Here is a 19,594-nt window from a genome sequence, read left to right on the forward strand (position 1 = left end):
TACCAGTTAACTGTCCAAGTGACCTGTCCCAGTCAACAATCCCAGTAAACAGTCCCAGTTAACAATCCCAGTGAATAGTCCCAGTGAAAAATCCAAGTGAAAAGTCTCAGTGAAAAATCCCAGTAAACATTCGGTAATCTCAGTGAACAGTCCCAGTGAACAGACCCAGTGAACATTCCGTAATCCCAGCGAACAATCCCAATGAACAGTCCCAGTGAACAATCACAGTGAAAAATCCCAGTGAACAGTCCCATTGAACAGTCCCAGTGAACAGTCCCAGTGAAGAATCCCAATGAACAGTCCCAGTGAACAGTCCCAGTGAACAGTCCCAGTAAACTGTCCCAGTGAACAGTCCCAGTGAACAGTCCGAGTGAACAGTCCCAGCGAACATTGCCAGTGAACAATCCCAGTGAACAGTCCCAATGAACAATCCCAGTGAACAGTCCCAGTGAACATTCGGTAATCCCAGTGAACAGTCCAAGTGAACAATCCCAGTGAACAATCCCTGTGAACAGTCGCAGTGAACAGTCCCAGTCAATAATCCCAGTGAACAATCCCAGTGAACATTCGGTTATCCCAGTAAACAGTTCCAGTGAACAATCCCAGTGAATAGTCCCAGTGAAAACTCCAAGTGAACAGTCCCAGTGAACAGTCCCAATGAACAATCCCAGTGAACAGTCCCAGTGAACAATCCCAGTAAACTGTCCCAGTGAACAGTCCCAGTGAACAGTCCCAGTGAACGGTCCCAGCGAACATTGCCAGTGAACAATCCCAGTGAACAGTCCCAATGAACAATCCCAGTGAACAGTCCCCGTGAACATTCGGTAATCCCAGTGAACAGTCCCAGTGACCAATCACAGTGAACAATTCCAATGAACTGTCCCAGTGAACAGTCCCAGTGAACAGTCCCAGTGAACTGTCCCAATGAACAGTCCCAGTGAACGGCCCCAGTGAACAATCCCAGTGAACAATTCCAGTGAACAATTCCAGTGAACAGTCCAAGGGACCTGTCCCAGTCAACAATCCCAGTGAACAGTCCGAGTGAACAATCCCAGTGAACATTCGGTTGTCGCAGTAAACAGTCCCAGTGAACAATCCCAGTGAATCGTCCCAGTGAAAAATCCAAGTAAACAGTCCCAGTGAACAGTCCCAGTGAACAGCCCCAGTGAACAGTCCCAGTGAATTGTATCAATGAACAGCCCCAGTGAACGGCCCCAGTGAACAATCCCAGTGAACAATCCCAGTGAACAATTCCAGTGAACAGTCCCAGTGAACAGTCCCAGTGAACAATCCCACTGAACAGTCCCAGCGAACAATCCGAGTGAACAATCCCAGTGAACAGTCCCAGTGAACAGTCCCAGTGAACAGCCCCAGTGAACAGTCCCAGTGAACTGTATCAATGAACAGCCCCAGTGAACGGCCCCAGTGAACAATCCCAGTGAACAATTCCAGTGAACAATTCCAGTGAACAATACCAGTGAACTGTCCAAGTGACCTGTCCCAGTCAACAATTCCAGTAAACAGGCGCAGTGAACAATCCCAGTGAATAGTCCCAGTGAAAAATCCAAGTGAACAGTCTCAGTGAAAAATCTCAGTAAACATTCGGTAATCTCAGTGAACAGTCCCAGTGAACAGACCCAGTGAACATTCCGTAATACCAGTGAACAATCCCAGTGAACAGTCCCAGTGAACAATCACAGTGAAGAATCCCAGTGAACAGTCCCAGTGAACAGTCCCAAAGAACAATCCCAGTGAAGAATCCCAGTGAACAGTCCCAGTGAACAGTCCCAGTGAACAATCCCAGTAAACTGTCCCAGTGAACAGTCCCAGTGAACAGTCCCAGTGAACAGTCCCAGCGAACATTGCCAGTGAACAATCCCAGTGAACAGTCCCAATGAACAATCCCAGTGAACAGTCCCAGTGAACATTCGGTAATCCCAGTGAACAGTCCAAGTGAACAATCCCAGTGAACAATCCCTGTGAACAGTCGCAGTGAACAGTCCCAGTCAATAATCCCAGTGAACAATCCCAGTGAACATTCGGTTATCCCAGTAAACAGTCCCAGTGAACAATCCCAGTGAATAGTCGCAGTGAAAAATCTAAGTGAACAGTCCCAGTGAACAATCCCAGTGAACAGTCCCAGTGAACAATCCCAGTAAACTGTCCCAGTGAACAGTCCCAGTGAACAGTCCCAGTGAACGGTCCCAGCGAACATTGCCAGTGAACAATCCCAGTGAACAGTCCCAATGAACAATCCCAGTGAACAGTCCCCGTGAACATTCGGTAATCCCAGTGAAAAGTCCCAGTGACCAATCACAGTGAACAATCCCAATGAACAGTCCCAGTGAACAGTCCCAGTGAACAGTCCCAGTGAACTGTCCCAATAAACAGTCCCAGTGAACGGCACAAGTGAACAATCCCAGTGAACAATTCCAGTGAACAATTCCAGTGAACAGTCCAAGTGACCTGTCCCAGTCAACAATCCCAGTGAACAGTCCCAGTGAACAGTCCCAGTGAACTGTATCAATGAACAGTCCCAGTGAACGGCCCCAGTGAACAATCCCAGTGAACAATTCCAGTGAACAATTCCAGTGAACAATACCAGTGAACTGTCCAAGTGACCTGTCCCAGTCAACAATTCCAGTAAACAGGCGCAGTGAACAATCCCAGTGAATAGTCCCAGTGAAAAATCCAAGTGAACAGTCTCAGTGAAAAATCTCAGTAAACATTCGGTAATCTCAGTGAACAGTCCCAGTGAACAGACCCAGTGAACAATCCCTGTGAACATTTGGTTATCCCAGTGAACAGTTCCAGTGAGCAATCCCAGTGAACAATCTCAGTGAACAGTCGCAGTGAACAGTCCCAGTGAACAGTCCCAGTGAAGAATCCTAGCGAACAGTCCCAGTGAACAATCCCAGTGAACAGTCCCAATGAACAATCCCAGTGAACAGTCCCCGTGAACATTCGGTAATCCCAGTGAAAAGTCCCAGTGACCAATCACAGTGAACAATCCCAATGAACAGTCCCAGTGAACAGTCCCAGTGAACAGTCCCAGTGAACTGTCCCAATGAACAGTCCCAGTGAACAGTCCCAATGAACAATCCCAGTGAACAGTCCCCGTGAACATTCGGTAATCCCAGTGAAAAGTCCCAGTGACCAATCACAGTGAACAATCCCAATGAACAGTCCCAGTGAACAGTCCCAGTGAACAATTCCAGTGAACAATTCCAGTGAACAATACCAGTGAACTGTCCAAGTGACCTGTCCCAGTCAACAATCCCAGTAAACAGTCCCAGTGAACAATCCCAGTGAATAGTCCCAGTGAAAAATCCAAGTGAACATTCTCAGTGAAAAATCCCAGTAAACATTCGGTAATCTCAGTGAACAGTCCCAGTGAACAGACCCAGTGAACATTCCGTAATCCCAGCGAACAATCCCAATGAACAGTCCCAGTGAACAATCACAGTGAAAAATCCCAGTGAACAGTCCCATTGAACAGTCCCAGTGAACAGTCCCAGTGAAGAATCCCAATGAACAGTCCCAGTGAACAGTCCCAGTGAACAATCACAGTAAACTGTCCCAGTGAACAGTCCCAGTGAACAGTCCGAGTGAACAGTCCCAGCGAACATTGCCAGTGAACAATCCCAGTGAACAGTCCCAATGAACAATCCCAGTGAACAGTCCCAGTGAACATTCGGTAATCCCAGTGAACAGTCCAAGTGAACAATCTCAGTGAACAATCCCTGTGAACAGTCGCAGTGAACAGTCCCATTCAATAATCCCAGTGAACAATCCCAGTGAACATTCGGTTATCCCAGTAAACAGTTCCAGTGAACAATCCCAGTGAATAGTCCCAGTGAAAAATCCAAGTGAACAGTCCCAGTGAACAATCCCAATGAACAATCCCAGTGAACAGTCCCAGTGAACAATCCCAGTAAACTGTCCCAGTGAACAGTCCCAGTGAACAGTCCCAGTGAACGGTCCCAGCGAACATTGCCAGTGAACAATCCCAGTGAACAGTCCCAATGAACAATCCCAGTGAACAGTCCCCGTGAACATTCGGTAATCCCAGTGAACAGTCCCAGTGACCAATCACAGTGAACAATCCCAATGAACAGTCCCAGTGAACAGTCCCAGTGAACAGTCCCAGTGAACTGTCACAATGAACAGCCCCAGTGAACGGCCCCAGTGAACAATCCCAGTGAACAATTCCAGTGAACAATTCCAGTGAACAGTCCAAGTGACCTGTCCCAGTCAACAATCCCAGTGAACAGTCCGAGTGAACAATCCCAGTGAACATTCGGTTATCCCAGTAAACAGTCCCAGTGAACAATCCCAGTGAATCGTCCCAGTGAAAAATCCAAGTAAACCGTCCCAGTGAACTGTCCCAGTGAACAGTCCCAGTGAACAGTCCCAGTGAACAATCCCACTGGCCCAGTGAACAGTCCCAGTGAACATTTCCAGTGAACAAATCCAGTGAACAGTCCCAGTGAACAGTCCCAGTGAACAATCCCACTGAACAGTCCCAGCGAACAATCCGAGTGAACAATCCCAGTGAACAGTCCCAGTGAACAGTCCCAGTGAACAGCCCCAGTGAACAGTCCCAGTGAACTGTATCAATGAACAGCCCCAGTGAACGGCCCCAGTGAACAATCCCAGTGAACAATTCCAGTGAACAATTCCAGTGAACAATACCAGTGAACTGTCCAAGTGACCTGTCCCAGTCAACAATTCCAGTAAACAGGCGCAGTGAACAATCCCAGTGAATAGTCCCAGTGAAAAATCCAAGTGAACATTCTCAGTGAAAAATCCCAGTAAACATTCGGTAATCTCAGTGAACAGTCCCAGTGAACAGACCCAGTGAACATTCCGTAATCCCAGCGAACAATCCCAATGAACAGTCCCAGTGAACAATCACAGTGAAAAATCCCAGTGAACAGTCCCATTGAACAGTCCCAGTGAACAGTCCCAGTGAAGAATCCCAATGAACAGTCCCAGTGAACAGTCCCAGTGAACAATCACAGTAAACTGTCCCAGTGAACAGTCCCAGTGAACAGTCCGAGTGAACAGTCCCAGCGAACATTGCCAGTGAACAATCCCAGTGAACAGTCCCAATGAACAATCCCAGTGAACAGTCCCAGTGAACATTCGGTAATCCCAGTGAACAGTCCAAGTGAACAATCTCAGTGAACAATCCCTGTGAACAGTCGCAGTGAACAGTCCCATTCAATAATCCCAGTGAACAATCCCAGTGAACATTCGGTTATCCCAGTAAACAGTTCCAGTGAACAATCCCAGTGAATAGTCCCAGTGAAAAATCCAAGTGAACAGTCCCAGTGAACAATCCCAATGAACAATCCCAGTGAACAGTCCCAGTGAACAATCCCAGTAAACTGTCCCAGTGAACAGTCCCAGTGAACAGTCCCAGTGAACGGTCCCAGCGAACATTGCCAGTGAACAATCCCAGTGAACAGTCCCAATGAACAATCCCAGTGAACAGTCCCCGTGAACATTCGGTAATCCCAGTGAACAGTCCCAGTGACCAATCACAGTGAACAATCCCAATGAACAGTCCCAGTGAACAGTCCCAGTGAACAGTCCCAGTGAACTGTCACAATGAACAGCCCCAGTGAACGGCCCCAGTGAACAATCCCAGTGAACAATTCCAGTGAACAATTCCAGTGAATAGTCCAAGTGACCTGTCCCAGTCAACAATCCCAGTGAACAGTCCGAGTGAACAATCCCAGTGAACATTCGGTTATCCCAGTAAACAGTCCCAGTGAACAATCCCAGTGAATCGTCCCAGTGAAAAATCCAAGTAAACCGTCCCAGTGAACTGTCCCAGTGAACAGTCCCAGTGAACAGTCCCAGTGAACAATCCCACTGACCCAGTGAACAGTCCCAGTGAACATTTCCAGTGAACAAATCCAGTGAACAGTCCCAGTGAACAGTCCCAGTGAACAATCCCACTGAACAGTCCCAGCGAACAATCCGAGTGAACAATCCCAGTGAACAGTCCCAGTGAACAGTCCCAGTGAACAGCCCCAGTGAACAGTCCCAGTGAACTGTATCAATGAACAGCCCCAGTGAACGGCCCCAGTGAACAATCCCAGTGAACAATTCCAGTGAACAATTCCAGTGAACAATACCAGTGAACTGTCCAAGTGACCTGTCCCAGTCAACAATTCCAGTAAACAGGCGCAGTGAACAATCCCAGTGAATAGTCCCAGTGAAAAATCCAAGTGAACAGTCTCAGTGAAAAATCTCAGTAAACATTCGGTAATCTCAGTGAACAGTCCCAGTGAACAGACCCAGTGAACATTCCGTAATACCAGTGAACAATCCCAATGAACAGTCCCAGTGAACAATCACAGTGAACAATCCCAGTGAACAGTCCTATTGAACAGTCCCAGTGAACAGTCCCAGTGAAGAATTCCAATGAACAGTCCCAGTGAACAGTCCCAGTGAACAGTCCCAGTAAACTGTCCCAGTGAACAGTCCCAGTGAACAGTCCGAGTGAACAGTCCGAGTGAACAGTCCCAGCGAACATTGCCAGTGAAGAATCCCAGTGAACAGTCCCAATGAACAATCCCAGTGAACAGTCCCAGTGAACATTCGGTAATCCCAGTGAACAGTCCAAGTGAACAATCCCAGTGAACAATCCCTGTGAACAGTCGCAGTGAACAGTCCCAGTCAATAATCCCAGTGAACAATCCCAGTGAACATTCGGTTATCCCAGTAAACAGTTCCAGTGAACAATCCCAGTGAATAGTCCCAGTGAACAATCCCAGTAAACTGTCCCAGTGAACAGTCCCAGTGAACAAACCCAGTGAACAGTCCCAGTGAACAGTCCCAATGAACAATCCCAGTGAACAGTCCCAGTGAACAATCCCAGTAAACTGTCCCAGTGAACAGTCCCAGTGAACAGTCCCAGTGAACAGTCCCAGTGAACTGTCCCAGCGAACATTGCCAGTGACCAATCACAGTGAACAATCCCAATGAACAGTCCCAGTGAACAGTCCCAGTGAACAGTCCCAGTGAACTGTCCCAATGAACAGTCCCAGTGAACGGCCCCAGTGAACAATCCCAGTGAACAATTCCAGTGAACAATTCCAGTGAACAGTCCAAGTGACCTGTCCCAGTCAACAATCCCAGTGAACAGTCCGAGTGAACAGTCCCCGTGAACATTCGGTAATCCCAGTGAACAGTCCCAGTGACCAATCACAGTGAACAATCCCAATGAACAGTCCCAGTGAACAGTCCCAGTGAACAGTCCCAGTGAACTGTCCCAATGAACAGTCCCAGTGAACGGCCCCAGTGAACAATCCCAGTGAACAATTCCAGTGAACAATTCCAGTGAACAGTCCAAGTGACCTGTCCCAGTCAACAATCAAAGTGAACAGTCCGAGTGAACAATCCCAGTGAACATTCGGTTATCCCAGTAAACAGTCCCAGTGAACAATCCCAGTGAACAGTCCCAGTGAAAAATCCAAGTAAACAGTCCCAGTGAACAGTCCCAGTGAACAGTTCCAGTGAACAGTACCAGTGAACAGTCCCAGTGAACAATCCCAGTGACCCAGTGAACAGTCCCAGTGAACATTTCCAGTGAACGGTCACAGTGAACAATCCCAGTGAACAATTCCAGTGAACAATTCCAGTGAACAATTCCAGTGAACAGTCCCAGTGAACAGTCCCAGTGAACAATCCAACTGAACAGTCCCAGCGAACAATCCGAGTGAACAATCCCAGTGAACAGTCCCAGTGAACAGTCCCAGTGAACAGCCCCAGTGAACAGTCCCAGTGAACTGTATCAGTGAACAGCCCCAGTGAACGGCCCCAGTGAACAATCCCAGTGAACAATTCCAGTGAACAATTCCAGTGAACAATACCAGTGAACTGTCCAAGTGACCTGTCCCAGTCAACAATTCCAGTAAACAGGCGCAGTGAACAATCCCAGTGAATAGTCCCAGTGAAAAATCCAAGTGAACAGTCTCAGTGAAAAATCTCAGTAAACATTCGGTAATCTCAGTGAACAGTCCCAGTGAACAGACCCAGTGAACATTCCGTAATACCAGTGAACAATCCCAGTGAACAGTCCCAGTGAACAATCACAGTGAAGAATCCCAGTGAACAGTCCCAATGAACAATCCCAGTGAAGAATCCCAGTGAACAGTCCCAGTGAGCAGTCCCAGTGAACAATCCCAGTAAACTGTCCCAGTGAACAGTCCCAGTGAACAGTCCCAGTGAACAGTCCCAGCGAACATTGCCAGTGAACAATCCCAGTGAACAGTCCCAATGAACAATCCCAGTGAACTGTCCCAGTGAACATTCGGTAATCCCAGTGAACAGTCCAAGTGAACAATCCCAGTGAACAATCCCAGTGAACAGTCGCAGTGAACAGTCCCAGTCAATAATCCCAGTGAACAATCCCAGTGAACATTCGGTTATCCCAGTAAACAGTCCCAGTGAACAATCCCAGTGAATAGTCGCAGTGAAAAATCTAAGTGAACAGACCCAGTGAACAATCCCAGTGAACAGTCCCAGTGAACAATCCCAGTAAACTGTCCCAGTGAACAATCCCAGTGAACAGTCCCAGTGAACGGTCCCAGCGAACATTGCCAGTGAACAATCCCAGTGAACAGTCCCAATGAACAATCCCAGTGAACAGTCCCCGTGAACATTCGGTAATCCCAGTGAAAAGTCCCAGTGACCAATCACAGTGAACAATCCCAATGAACAGTCCCAGTGAACAGTCCCAGTGAACAGTCCCAGTGAACTGTCCCAATAAACAGTCCCAGTGAACGGCACCAGTGAACAATCCCAGTGAACAATTCCAGTGAACAATTCCAGTGAACAGTCCAAGTGACCTGTCCCAGTCAACAATCCCAGTGAACAGTCCCAGTGAACAGTCCCAGTGAACTGTATCAATCAACAGTCCCAGTGAACGGCCCCAGTGAACAATCCCAGTGAACAATTCCAGTGAACAATTCCAGTGAACAATACCAGTGAACTGTCCAAGTGACCTGTCCCAGTCAACAATTCCAGTAAACAGGCGCAGTGAACAATGCCAGTGAATAGTCCCAGTGAAAAATCCAAGTGAACAGTCTCAGTGAAAAATCTCAGTAAACATTCGGTAATCTCAGTGAACAGTCCCAGTGAACAGACCCAGTGAACAATCCCTGTGAACATTTGGTTATCCCAGTGAACAGTTCCAGTGAGCAATCCCAGTGAACAATCTCAGTGAACAGTCGCAGTGAACAGTCCCAGTGAACAGTCCCAGTGAAGAATCCTAGCGAACAGTCCCAGTGAACAATCCCAGTGAACAGTCCCAATGAACAATCCCAGTGAACAGTCCCCGTGAACATTCGGTAATCCCAGTGAAAAGTCCCAGTGACCAATCACAGTGAACAATCCCAATGAACAGTCCCAGTGAACAGTCGCAGTGAACAGTCCCAGTGAACAGTCCCAGTGAACTGTCACAATGAACAGTCCCAGTGAACGGCACCAGTGAACAATTCCAGTGAACAATTCCAGTGAGCAATACCAGTTAACTGTCCAAGTGACCTGTCCCAGTCAACAATCCCAGTAAACAGTCCCAGTGAACAATCCCAGTGAATAGTCCCAGTGAAAAATCCAAGTGAAAAGTCTCAGTGAAAAATCCCAGTAAACATTCGGTAATCTCAGTGAACAGTCCCAGTGAACAGACCCAGTGAACATTCCGTAATCCCAGTGAACAATCCCAGTGAAAAATCCCAGTGAACAATCACAGTGAACAGTCCCAGTGAACAGTCCCAGTGAACAGCCCCAGTGAACAGTCCCAGTGAACTGTCTCAATGAACAGTCCCAGTGAACGGCCCCAGTGAACAATCCCAGTGAACAATTCCAGTGAACAATTCCAGTGAACAATACCAGTGAACTGTCCAAGTGACCTGTCCCAGTCAACAATCCCAGTAAACAGTCCCAGTGAACAATCCCAGTGAATAGTCCCAGTGAAAAATCCAAGTGAACAGTCTCAGTGAAAAATCCCAGTAAACATTCGGTAATCTCAGTGAACAGTCCCAGTGAACAGACCCAGTGAACATTCCGTAATCCCAGCGAACAATCCCAATGAACAGTCCCAGTGAACAATCACAGTGAAAAATCCCAGTGAACAGTCCCATTGAACAGTCCCAGTGAACAGTCCCAGTGAAGAATCCCAATGAACAGTCCCAGTGAACAGTCCCAGTGAACAGTCCCAGTGAACGGTCCCAGCGAACATTGCCAGTGAACAATCCCAGTGAACAGTCCCAATGAACAATCCCAGTGAACAGTCCCCGTGAACATTCGGTAATCCCAGTGAACAGTCCCAGTGACCAATCACAGTGAACAATCCCAATGAACTGTCCCAGTGAACAGTCCCAGTGAACAGTCCCAGTGAACTGTCCCAATGAACAGTCCCAGTGAACGGCCCCAGTGAACAATCCCAGTGAACAATTCCAGTGAACAATTCCAGTGAACAGTCCAAGGGACCTGTCCCAGTCAACAATCCCAGTGAACAGTCCGAGTGAACAATCCCAGTGAACATTCGGTTATCGCAGTAAACAGTCCCAGTGAACAATCCCAGTGAATCGTCCCAGTGAAAAATCCAAGTAAACAGTCCCAGTGAACAGTCCCAGTGAACAGCCCCAGTGAACAGTCCCAGTGAACTGTATCAATGAACAGCGCCAGTGAACGGCCCCAGTGAACAATCCCAGTGAACAATCCCAGTGAACAGTCCCAGTGAACAGTCCCAGTGAACAGTCCCAGTGAACTGTCCCAATGAACAGTCCCAGTGAACGGCACCAGTGAACAATTCCAGTGAACAATTCCAGTGAACAATACCAGTGAACTGTCCAAGTGACCTGTCCCAGTCAACAATCCCAGTAAACAGTCCCAGTGAACAATCCCAGTGAATAGTCCCAGTGAAAAATCCAAGTGAAAAGACTCAGTGAAAAATCCCAGTAAACATTCGGTAATCTCAGTGAACAGTCCCAGTGAACAGACCCAGTGAACATTCTGTAATCCCAGTGAACAATCCCAGTGAAAAATCCCAGTGAACAATCACAGTGAACAGTCCCAGTGAACAGTCCCAGTGAAGAGCCCCAGTGAACAGTCCCAGTGAACTGTCTCAATGAACAGTCCCAGTGAACGGCCCCAGTGAACAATCCCAGTGAACAATTCCAGTGAACAATTCCAGTGAACAATACCAGTGAACTGTCCAAGTGACCTGTCCCAGTCAACAATCCCAGTAAACAGTCCCAGTGAACAATCCCAGTGAATAGTCCCAGTGAAAAATCCAAGTGAACAGTCTCAGTGAAAAATCCCAGTAAACATTCGGTAATCTCAGTGAACAGTCCCAGTGAACAGACCCAGTGAACATTCCGTAATCCCAGCGAACAATCCCAATGAACAGTCCCAGTGAACAATCACAGTGAAAAATCCCAGTGAACAGTCCCATTGAACAGTCCCAGTGAACAGTCCCAGTGAAGAATCCCAATGAACAGTCCCAGTGAACAGTCCCAGTGAACAGTCCCAGTAAACTGTCCCAGTGAACAGTCCCAGTGAACAGTCCGAGTGAACAGTCCCAGCGAACATTGCCAGTGAACAATTCCAGTGAACAGTCCCAATGAACAATCCCAGTGAACAGTCCCAGTGAACATTCGGTAATCCCAGTGAACAGTCCAAGTGAACAATCCCAGTGAATAGTCCCAGTGAAAAATCCAAGTGAACAGTCCCAGTGAACAGTCCCAATGAACAATCCCAGTGAACAGTCCCAGTGAACAATCCCAGTAAACTGTCCCAGTGAACAGTCCCAGTGAACAGTCCCAGTGAACGGTCCCAGCGAACATTGCCAGTGAACAATCCCAGTGAACAGTCCCAATGAACAATCCCAGTGAAAAGTCCCCGTGAACATTCGGTAATCCCAGTGAACAGTCCCAGTGACCAATCACAGTGAACAATCCCAATGAACTGTCCCAGTGAACAGTCCCAGTGAACAGTCCCAGTGAACTGTCCCAATGAACAGTCCCAGTGAACGGCCCCAGTGAACAATCCCAGTGAACAATTCCAGTGAACAATTCCATTGAACAGTCCAAGTGACCTGTCCCAGTCAACAATCCCAGTGAACAGTCCGAGTGAACAATCCCAGTGAACATTCGGTTATCGCAGTAAACAGTCCCAGTGAACAATCCCAGTGAATCGTCCCAGTGAAAAATCCAAGTAAACAGTCCCAGTGAACAGTCCCAGTGAACAGCCCCAGTGAACAGTCCCAGTGAACTGTATCAATGAACAGCCCCAGTGAACGGCCCCAGTGAACAATCCCAGTGAACAATCCCAGTGAACAATTCCAGTGAACAATTCCAGTGAACAGTCCCAGTGAACAGTCCCAGTGAACAATCCCACTGAACAGTCCCAGCGAACAATACGAGTGAACAATCCCAGTGAACAGTCCCAGTGAACAGTCCCAGTGAACAGCCCCAGTGAACAGTCCCAGTGAACTGTATCAATGAACAGCCCCAGTGAACGGCCCCAGTGAACAATCCCAGTGAACAATTCCAGTGAACAATTCCAGTGAACAATACCAGTGAACTGTCCAAGTGACCTGTCCCAGTCAACAATTCCAGTAAACAGGCGCAGTGAACAATCCCAGTGAATAGTCCCAGTGAAAAATCCAAGTGAACAGTCTCAGTGAAAAATCTCAGTAAACATTCGGTAATCTCAGTGAACAGTCCCAGTGAACAGACCCAGTGAACATTCCGTAATACCAGTGAACAATCCCAGTGAACAGTCCCAGTGAACAATCACAGTGAAGAATCCCAGTGAACAGTCCCAGTGAACAGTCCCAATGAACAATCCCAGTGAAGAATCCCAGTGAACAGTCCCAGTGAACAGTCCCAGTGAACAATCCCAGTAAACTGTCCCAGTGAACAGTCCCAGTGAACAGTCCCAGTGAACAGTCCCAGCGAACATTGCCAGTGAACAATCCCAGTGAACAGTCCCAATGAACAATCCCAGTGAACAGTCCCAGTGAACATTCGGTAATCCCAGTGAACAGTCCAAGTGAACAATCCCAGTGAACAATCCCTGTGAACAGTCGCAGTGAACAGTCCCAGTCAATAATCCCAGTGAACAATCCCAGTGAACATTCGGTTATCCCAGTAAACAGTCCCAGTGAACAATCCCAGTGAATAGTCGCAGTGAAAAATCTAAGTGAACAGTCCCAGTGAACAATCCCAGTGAACAGTCCCAGTGAACAATCCCAGTAAACTGTCCCAGTGAACAGTCCCAGTGAACAGTCCCAGTGAACGGTCCCAGCGAACATTGCCAGTGAACAATCCCAGTGAACAGTCCCAATGAACAATCCCAGTGAACAGTCCCCGTGAACATTCGGTAATCCCAGTGAAAAGTCCCAGTGACCAATCACAGTGAACAATCCCAATGAACAGTCCCAGTGAACAGTCCCAGTGAACAGTCCCAGTGAACTGTCCCAATAAACAGTCCCAGTGAACGGCACCAGTGAACAATCCCAGTGAACAATTCCAGTGAACAATTCCAGTGAACAGTCCAAGTGACCTGTCCCAGTCAACAATCCCAGTGAACAGTCCCAGTGAACAGTCCCAGTGAACTGTATCAATGAACAGTCCCAGTGAACGGCCCCAGTGAACAATCCCAGTGAACAATTCCAGTGAACAATTCCAGTGAACAATACCAGTGAACTGTCCAAGTTACCTGTCCCAGTCAACAATTCCAGTAAACAGGCGCAGTGAACAATCCCAGAGAATAGTCCCAGTGAAAAATCCAAGTGAACAGTCTCAGTGAAAAATCTCAGTAAACATTCGGTAATCTCAGTGAACAGTCCCAGTGAACAGACCCAGTGAACATTCCGTAATACCAGTGAACAATCCCAGGGAACAGTCCCAGTGAACAATCACAGTGAAGAATCCCAGTGAACAGTCCCAGTGAACAGTCCCAATGAACAATCCCAGTGAAGAATCCCAGTGAACAGTCCCAGTGAACAGTCCCAGTGAACAATCCCAGTAAACTGTCCCAGTGAACAGTCCCAGTGAACAGTCCCAGTGAACAGTCCCAGCGAACATTGCCAGTGAACAATCCCAGTGAACAGTCCCAATGAACAATCCCAGTGAACAGTCCCAGTGAACATTCGGTAATCCCAGTGAACAGTCCAAGTGAACAATCCCAGTGAACAATCCCTGTGAACAGTCGCAGTGAACAGTCCCAGTCAATAATCCCAGTGAACAATCCCAGTGAACATTCGGTTATCCCAGTAAACAGTCCCAGTGAACAATCCCAGTGAATAGTCGCAGTGAAAAATCTAAGTGAACAGTCCCAGTGAACAATCCCAGTGAACAGTCCCAGTGAACAATCCCAGTAAACTGTCCCAGTGAACAGTCCCAGTGAACAGTCCCAGTGAACGGTCCCAGCGAACATTGCCAGTGAACAATCCCAGTGAACAGTCCCAATGAACAATCCCAGTGAACAGTCCCCGTGAACATTCGGTAATCCCAGTGAAAAGTCCCAGTGACCAATCCCAGTGAACAGTCCCAGTGAACAGTCCCAGTGAACAGCCCCAGTTAACAGTCCCAGTGAACTGTCCCAATAAACAGTCCCAGTGAACGGCACCAGTGAACAATCCCAGTGAACAAATCCAGTGAACAATTCCAGTGAACAGTCCAAGTGACCTGTCCCAGTCAACAATCCCAGTGAACAGTCCCAGTGAACCGTCCCAGTGAACTGTAGCAATGAACAGTCCCAGTGAACGGCCCCCAGTGAACAATCCCAGTGAACAATTCCAGTGAACAATTCCAGTGAACAATACCAGTGAACTGTCCAAGTTACCTGTCCCAGTCAACAATTCCAGTAAACAGGCGCAGTGAACAATCCCAGTGAATAGTCCCAGTGAAAAATCCAAGTCAACAGTCTCAGTGAAAAATCTCAGTAAACATTCGGTAATCTCAGTGAACAGTCCCAGTGAACAGACCCAGTGAACAATCCCTGTGAACATTTGGTTATCCCAGTGAACAGTTCCAGTGAGCAATCCCAGTGAACAATCTCAGTGAACAGTCGCAGTGAACAGTCCCAGTGAACAGTCCCAGTGAAGAATTCTAGCGAACAGTCCCAGTGAACAATCCCAGTGAACAGTCCCAATGAACAATCCCAGTGAACAGTCCCCGTGAACATTCGGTAATCCCAGTGAAAAGTCCCAGTGACCAATCACAGTGAACAATCCCAATGAACAGTCCCAGTGAACAGTCCCAGTGAACAATTCCAGTGAACAATTCCAGTGAACAATACCAGTGAACTGTCCAAGTGACCTGTCCCAGTCAACAATCCCAGTAAACAGTCCCAGTGAACAATCCCAGTGAATAGTCCCAGTGAAAAATCCAAGTGAAAAGTCTCAGTGAAAAATCCCAGTAAACATTCGGTAATCTCAGTGAACAGTCCCAGTGAACAGACCCAGTGAACATTCCGTAATCCCAGTGAACAATCCCAGTGAACAGTCCCAGTGAACAATCACAGTGAACAGTCCCAGTGAACAGGCCCAGTGAACAGCCCCAGTGAACAGTCCCAGTGAACTGACTCAATGAACAGTCCCAGTGAACGGCCCCAGTGAACAATCCCAGTGAACAATTCCAGTGAACAATTCCAGTGAACAATACCAGTGAACTGTCCAAGTGACCTGTCCCAGTCAACAATCCCAGTAAACAGTCCCAGTGAACAATCCCAGTGAATAGTCCCAGTGAAAAATCCAAGTGAACATTCTCAGTGAAAAATCCCAGTAAACATTCGGTAATCTCAGTGAACAGTCCCAGTGAACAGACCCAGTGAACATTCCGTAATCCCAGCGAACAATCCCAATGAACAGTCCCAGTGAACAATCACAGTGAAAAATCCCAGTGAACAGTCCCATTGAACAGTCCCAGTGAACAGTCCCAGTGAAGAATCCCAATGAACAGTCCCAGTGAACAGTCCCAGTGAACAATCACAGTAAACTGTCCCAGTGAACAGTCCCAGTGAACAGTCCGAGTGAACAGTCCCAGCGAACATTGCCAGTGAACAATCCCAGTGAACAGTCCCAATGAACAATCCCAGTGAACAGTCCCAGTGAACATTCGGTAATCCCAGTGAACAGTCCAAGTGAACAATCCCAGTGAACAATCCCTGTGAACAGTCGCAGTGAACAGTCCCAGTCAATAATCCCAGTGAACAATCCCAGTGAACATTCGGTTATCCCAGTAAACAGTTCCAGTGAACAATCCCAGTGAATAGTCCCAGTGAAAAATCCAAGTGAACAGTCCCAGTGAACAGTCCCAATGAACAATCCCAGTGAACAGTCCCAGTGAACAATCCCAGTAAACTGTCCCAGTGAACAGTCCCAGTGAACAGTCCCAGTGAATGGTCCCAGCGAACATTGCCAGTGAACAATCCCAGTGAACAGTCCCAATGAACAATCCCAGTGAACAGTCCCCGTGAACATTCGGTAATCCCAGTGAACAGTCCCAGTGACCAATCACAGTGAACAATCCCAATGAACAGTCCCAGTGAACAGTCCCAGTGAACAGTCCCAGTGAACTGTCACAATGAACAGCCCCAGTGAACGGCCCCAGTGAACAATCCCAGTGAACAATTCCAGTGAACAATTCCAGTGAACAGTCCAAGTGACCTGTCCCAGTCAACAATCCCAGTGAACAGTCCGAGTGTACAATCCCAGTGAACATTCGGTTATCCCAGTAAACAGTCCCAGTGAACAATCCCAGTGAATCGTCCCAGTGAAAAATCCAAGTAAACAGTCCCAGTGAACAGTCCCAGTGAACAGTCCCAGTGAACAGTCCCAGTGAACAATCCCAGTGACCCAGTGAACAGTCCCAGTGAACATTTCCAGTGAACGGTCACAGTGAACAATCCCAGTGAACAATTCCAGTGAACAATTCCAGTGAACAGTCCCAGTGAACAGTCCCAGTGAACAATCCCACTGAACAGTCCCAGCGAACAATCCGAGTGAACAATCCCAGTGAACAGTCCCAGTGAACAGTCCCAGTGAACAGCCCCAGTGAACAGTCCCAGTGAACTGTATCAATGAACAGCCCCAGTGAACGGCCCCAGTGAACAATCCCAGTGAACAATTCCAGTGAACAATTCCAGTGAACAATACCAGTGAACTGTCCAAGTGACCTGTCCCAGTCAACAATTCCAGTAAACAGGCGCAGTGAACAATCCCAGTGAATAGTCCCAGTGAAAAATCCAAGTGAACAGTCTCAGTGAAAAATCTCAGTAAACATTCGGTAATCTCAGTGAACAGTCCCAGTGAACAGACCCAGTGAACATTCCGTAATACCAGTGAACAATCCCAGTGAACAGTCCCAGTGAATAGTCCCAGTGAAAAATCCAAGTGAACAGTCTCAGTGAAAAATCTCAGTAAACATTCGGTAATCTCAGTGAACAGTCCCAGTGAACAGACCCAGTGAACATTCCGTAATACCAGTGAACAATCCCAATGAACAGTCCCAGTGAACAATCACAGTGAACAATCCCAGTGAACAGCCCCATTGAACAGTCCCAGTGAACAGACCCAGTGAACATTCCGTAATACCAGTGAACAATCCCAATGAACAGTCCCAGTGAACAATCACAGTGAACAATCCCAGTGAACAGTCCCATTGAACAGTCCCAGTGAACATTCCCAGTGAAGAATTCCAATGAACAGTCCCAGTGAACAGTCCCAGTGAACAGTCCCAGTAAACTGTCCCAGTGAACAGTCCCAGTGAACAGTCCGAGTGAACAGTCCGAGTGAACAGTCCCAGCGAACATTGCCAGTGAACAATCCCAGTGAACAGTCCCAATGAACAATCCCAGTGAACAGTCCCAGTGAACATTCGGTAATCCCAGTGAACAGTCCAAGTGAACAATCCCAGTGAACAATCCCTGTGAACAGTCGCAGTGAACAGTCCCAGTCAATAATCCCAGTGAACAATCCCAGTGAACATTCGGTTATCCCAGTAAACAGTTCCAGTGAACAATCCCAGTGAATAGTCCCAGTGAACAATCCCAGTAAACTGTCCCAGTGAACAGTCCCAGTGAACAATCCCAGTGAACAGTCCCAGTGAACAGTCCCAATGAACAATCCCAGTGAACAGTCCCAGTGAACAATCCCAGTAAACTGTCCCAGTGAACAGTCCCAGTGAACAGTCCCAGTGAACGGTCCCAGCGAACATTGCCAGTGAACAATCCCAGTGAACAGTCCCAATGAACAATCCCAGTGAACAGTCCCCGTGAACATTCGGTAATCCCAGTGAACAGTCCCAGTGACCAATCACAGTAAACAATCCCAATGAACAGTCCCAGTGAACAGTCCCAGTGAACAGTCCCAGTGAACTGTCCCAATGAACAGTCCCAGTGAACGGCCCCAGTGAACAATCCCAGTGAACAATTCCAGTGAACAATTCCAGTGAACAGTCCAAGTGACCTGTCCCAGTCAACAATCCCAGTGAACAGGCCGAGTGAACAATCCCAGTGAACATTCGGTTATCCCAGTAAACAGTCCCAGTGAACAATCCCAGTGAACAGTCCCAGTGAAAAATCCAAGTAAACAGTCCCAGTGAACAGTCCCAGTGAACAGTTCCTGTGAACAGTCCCAGTGAACAGTGTCAGTGAACAATCCCAGTGACCCAGTGAACAGTCCCAGTGAACATTTCCAGTGAACGGTCACAGTGAACAATCCCAGTGAACAATTCCAGTGAACAATTCCAGTGAACAATTCCAGTGAACAGTCCCAGTGAACAGTCCCAGTGAACAATCCCACTGAACAGTCCCAGCGAACAATCCGAGTGAACAATCCCAGTGAACAGTCCCAGTGAACAGTCCCAGTGAACAGCCCCAGTGAACAGTCCCAGTGAACTGTATCAATGAACAGCCCCAGTGAACGGCCCCAGTGAACAATCCCAGTGAACAATTCCAGTGAACAATTCCAGTGAACAATACCAGTGAACTGTCCAAGTGACCTGTCCCAGTCAACAATTCCAGTAAACAGGCGCAGTGAACAATCCCAGTGAATAGTCCCAGTGAAAAATCCAAGTGAACAGTCTCAGTGAAAAATCTCAGTAAACATTCGGTAATCTCAGTGAACAGTCCCAGTGAACAGACCCAGTGAACATTCCGTAATACCAGTGAACAATCCCAGTGAACAGTCCCAGTGAACAATCACAGTGAAGAATCCCAGTGAACAGTCCCAATGAACAATCCCAGTGAAGAATCCCAGTGAACAGTCCCAGTGAACAGTCCCAGTGAACAATCCCAGTAAACTGTCCCAGTGAACAGTCCCAGTGAACAGTCCCAGTGAACAGTCCCAGCGAACATTGCCAGTGAACAATCCCAGTGAACAGTCCCAATGAACAATCCCAGTGAACAGTCCCAGTGAACATTCGGTAATCCCAGTGAACAGTCCAAGTGAACAATCCCAGTGAACAATCCCTGTGAACAGTCGCAGTGAACAGTCCCAGTCAATAATCCCAGTGAACAATCCCAGTGAACATTCGGTTATCCCAGTAAACAGTCCCAGTGA

The 19,594-nt window shown here is 47.7% G+C and overlaps 1 protein-coding gene across 1 annotated transcript in view; it reads right to left on the bottom strand.

The window, feature by feature from the left end:
* LOC139272915 (protein EFR3 homolog B-like) overlaps positions 1-19,594 on the bottom strand; it is a 1,121,614-nt gene that overhangs the window by 726,922 nt on the left and 375,098 nt on the right. The window lies entirely within an intron of this gene.

Source organism: Pristiophorus japonicus, chromosome 9 (genome assembly GCF_044704955.1).
Source record: "Pristiophorus japonicus isolate sPriJap1 chromosome 9, sPriJap1.hap1, whole genome shotgun sequence".
NCBI lineage: Eukaryota > Metazoa > Chordata > Chondrichthyes > Pristiophoridae > Pristiophorus > Pristiophorus japonicus.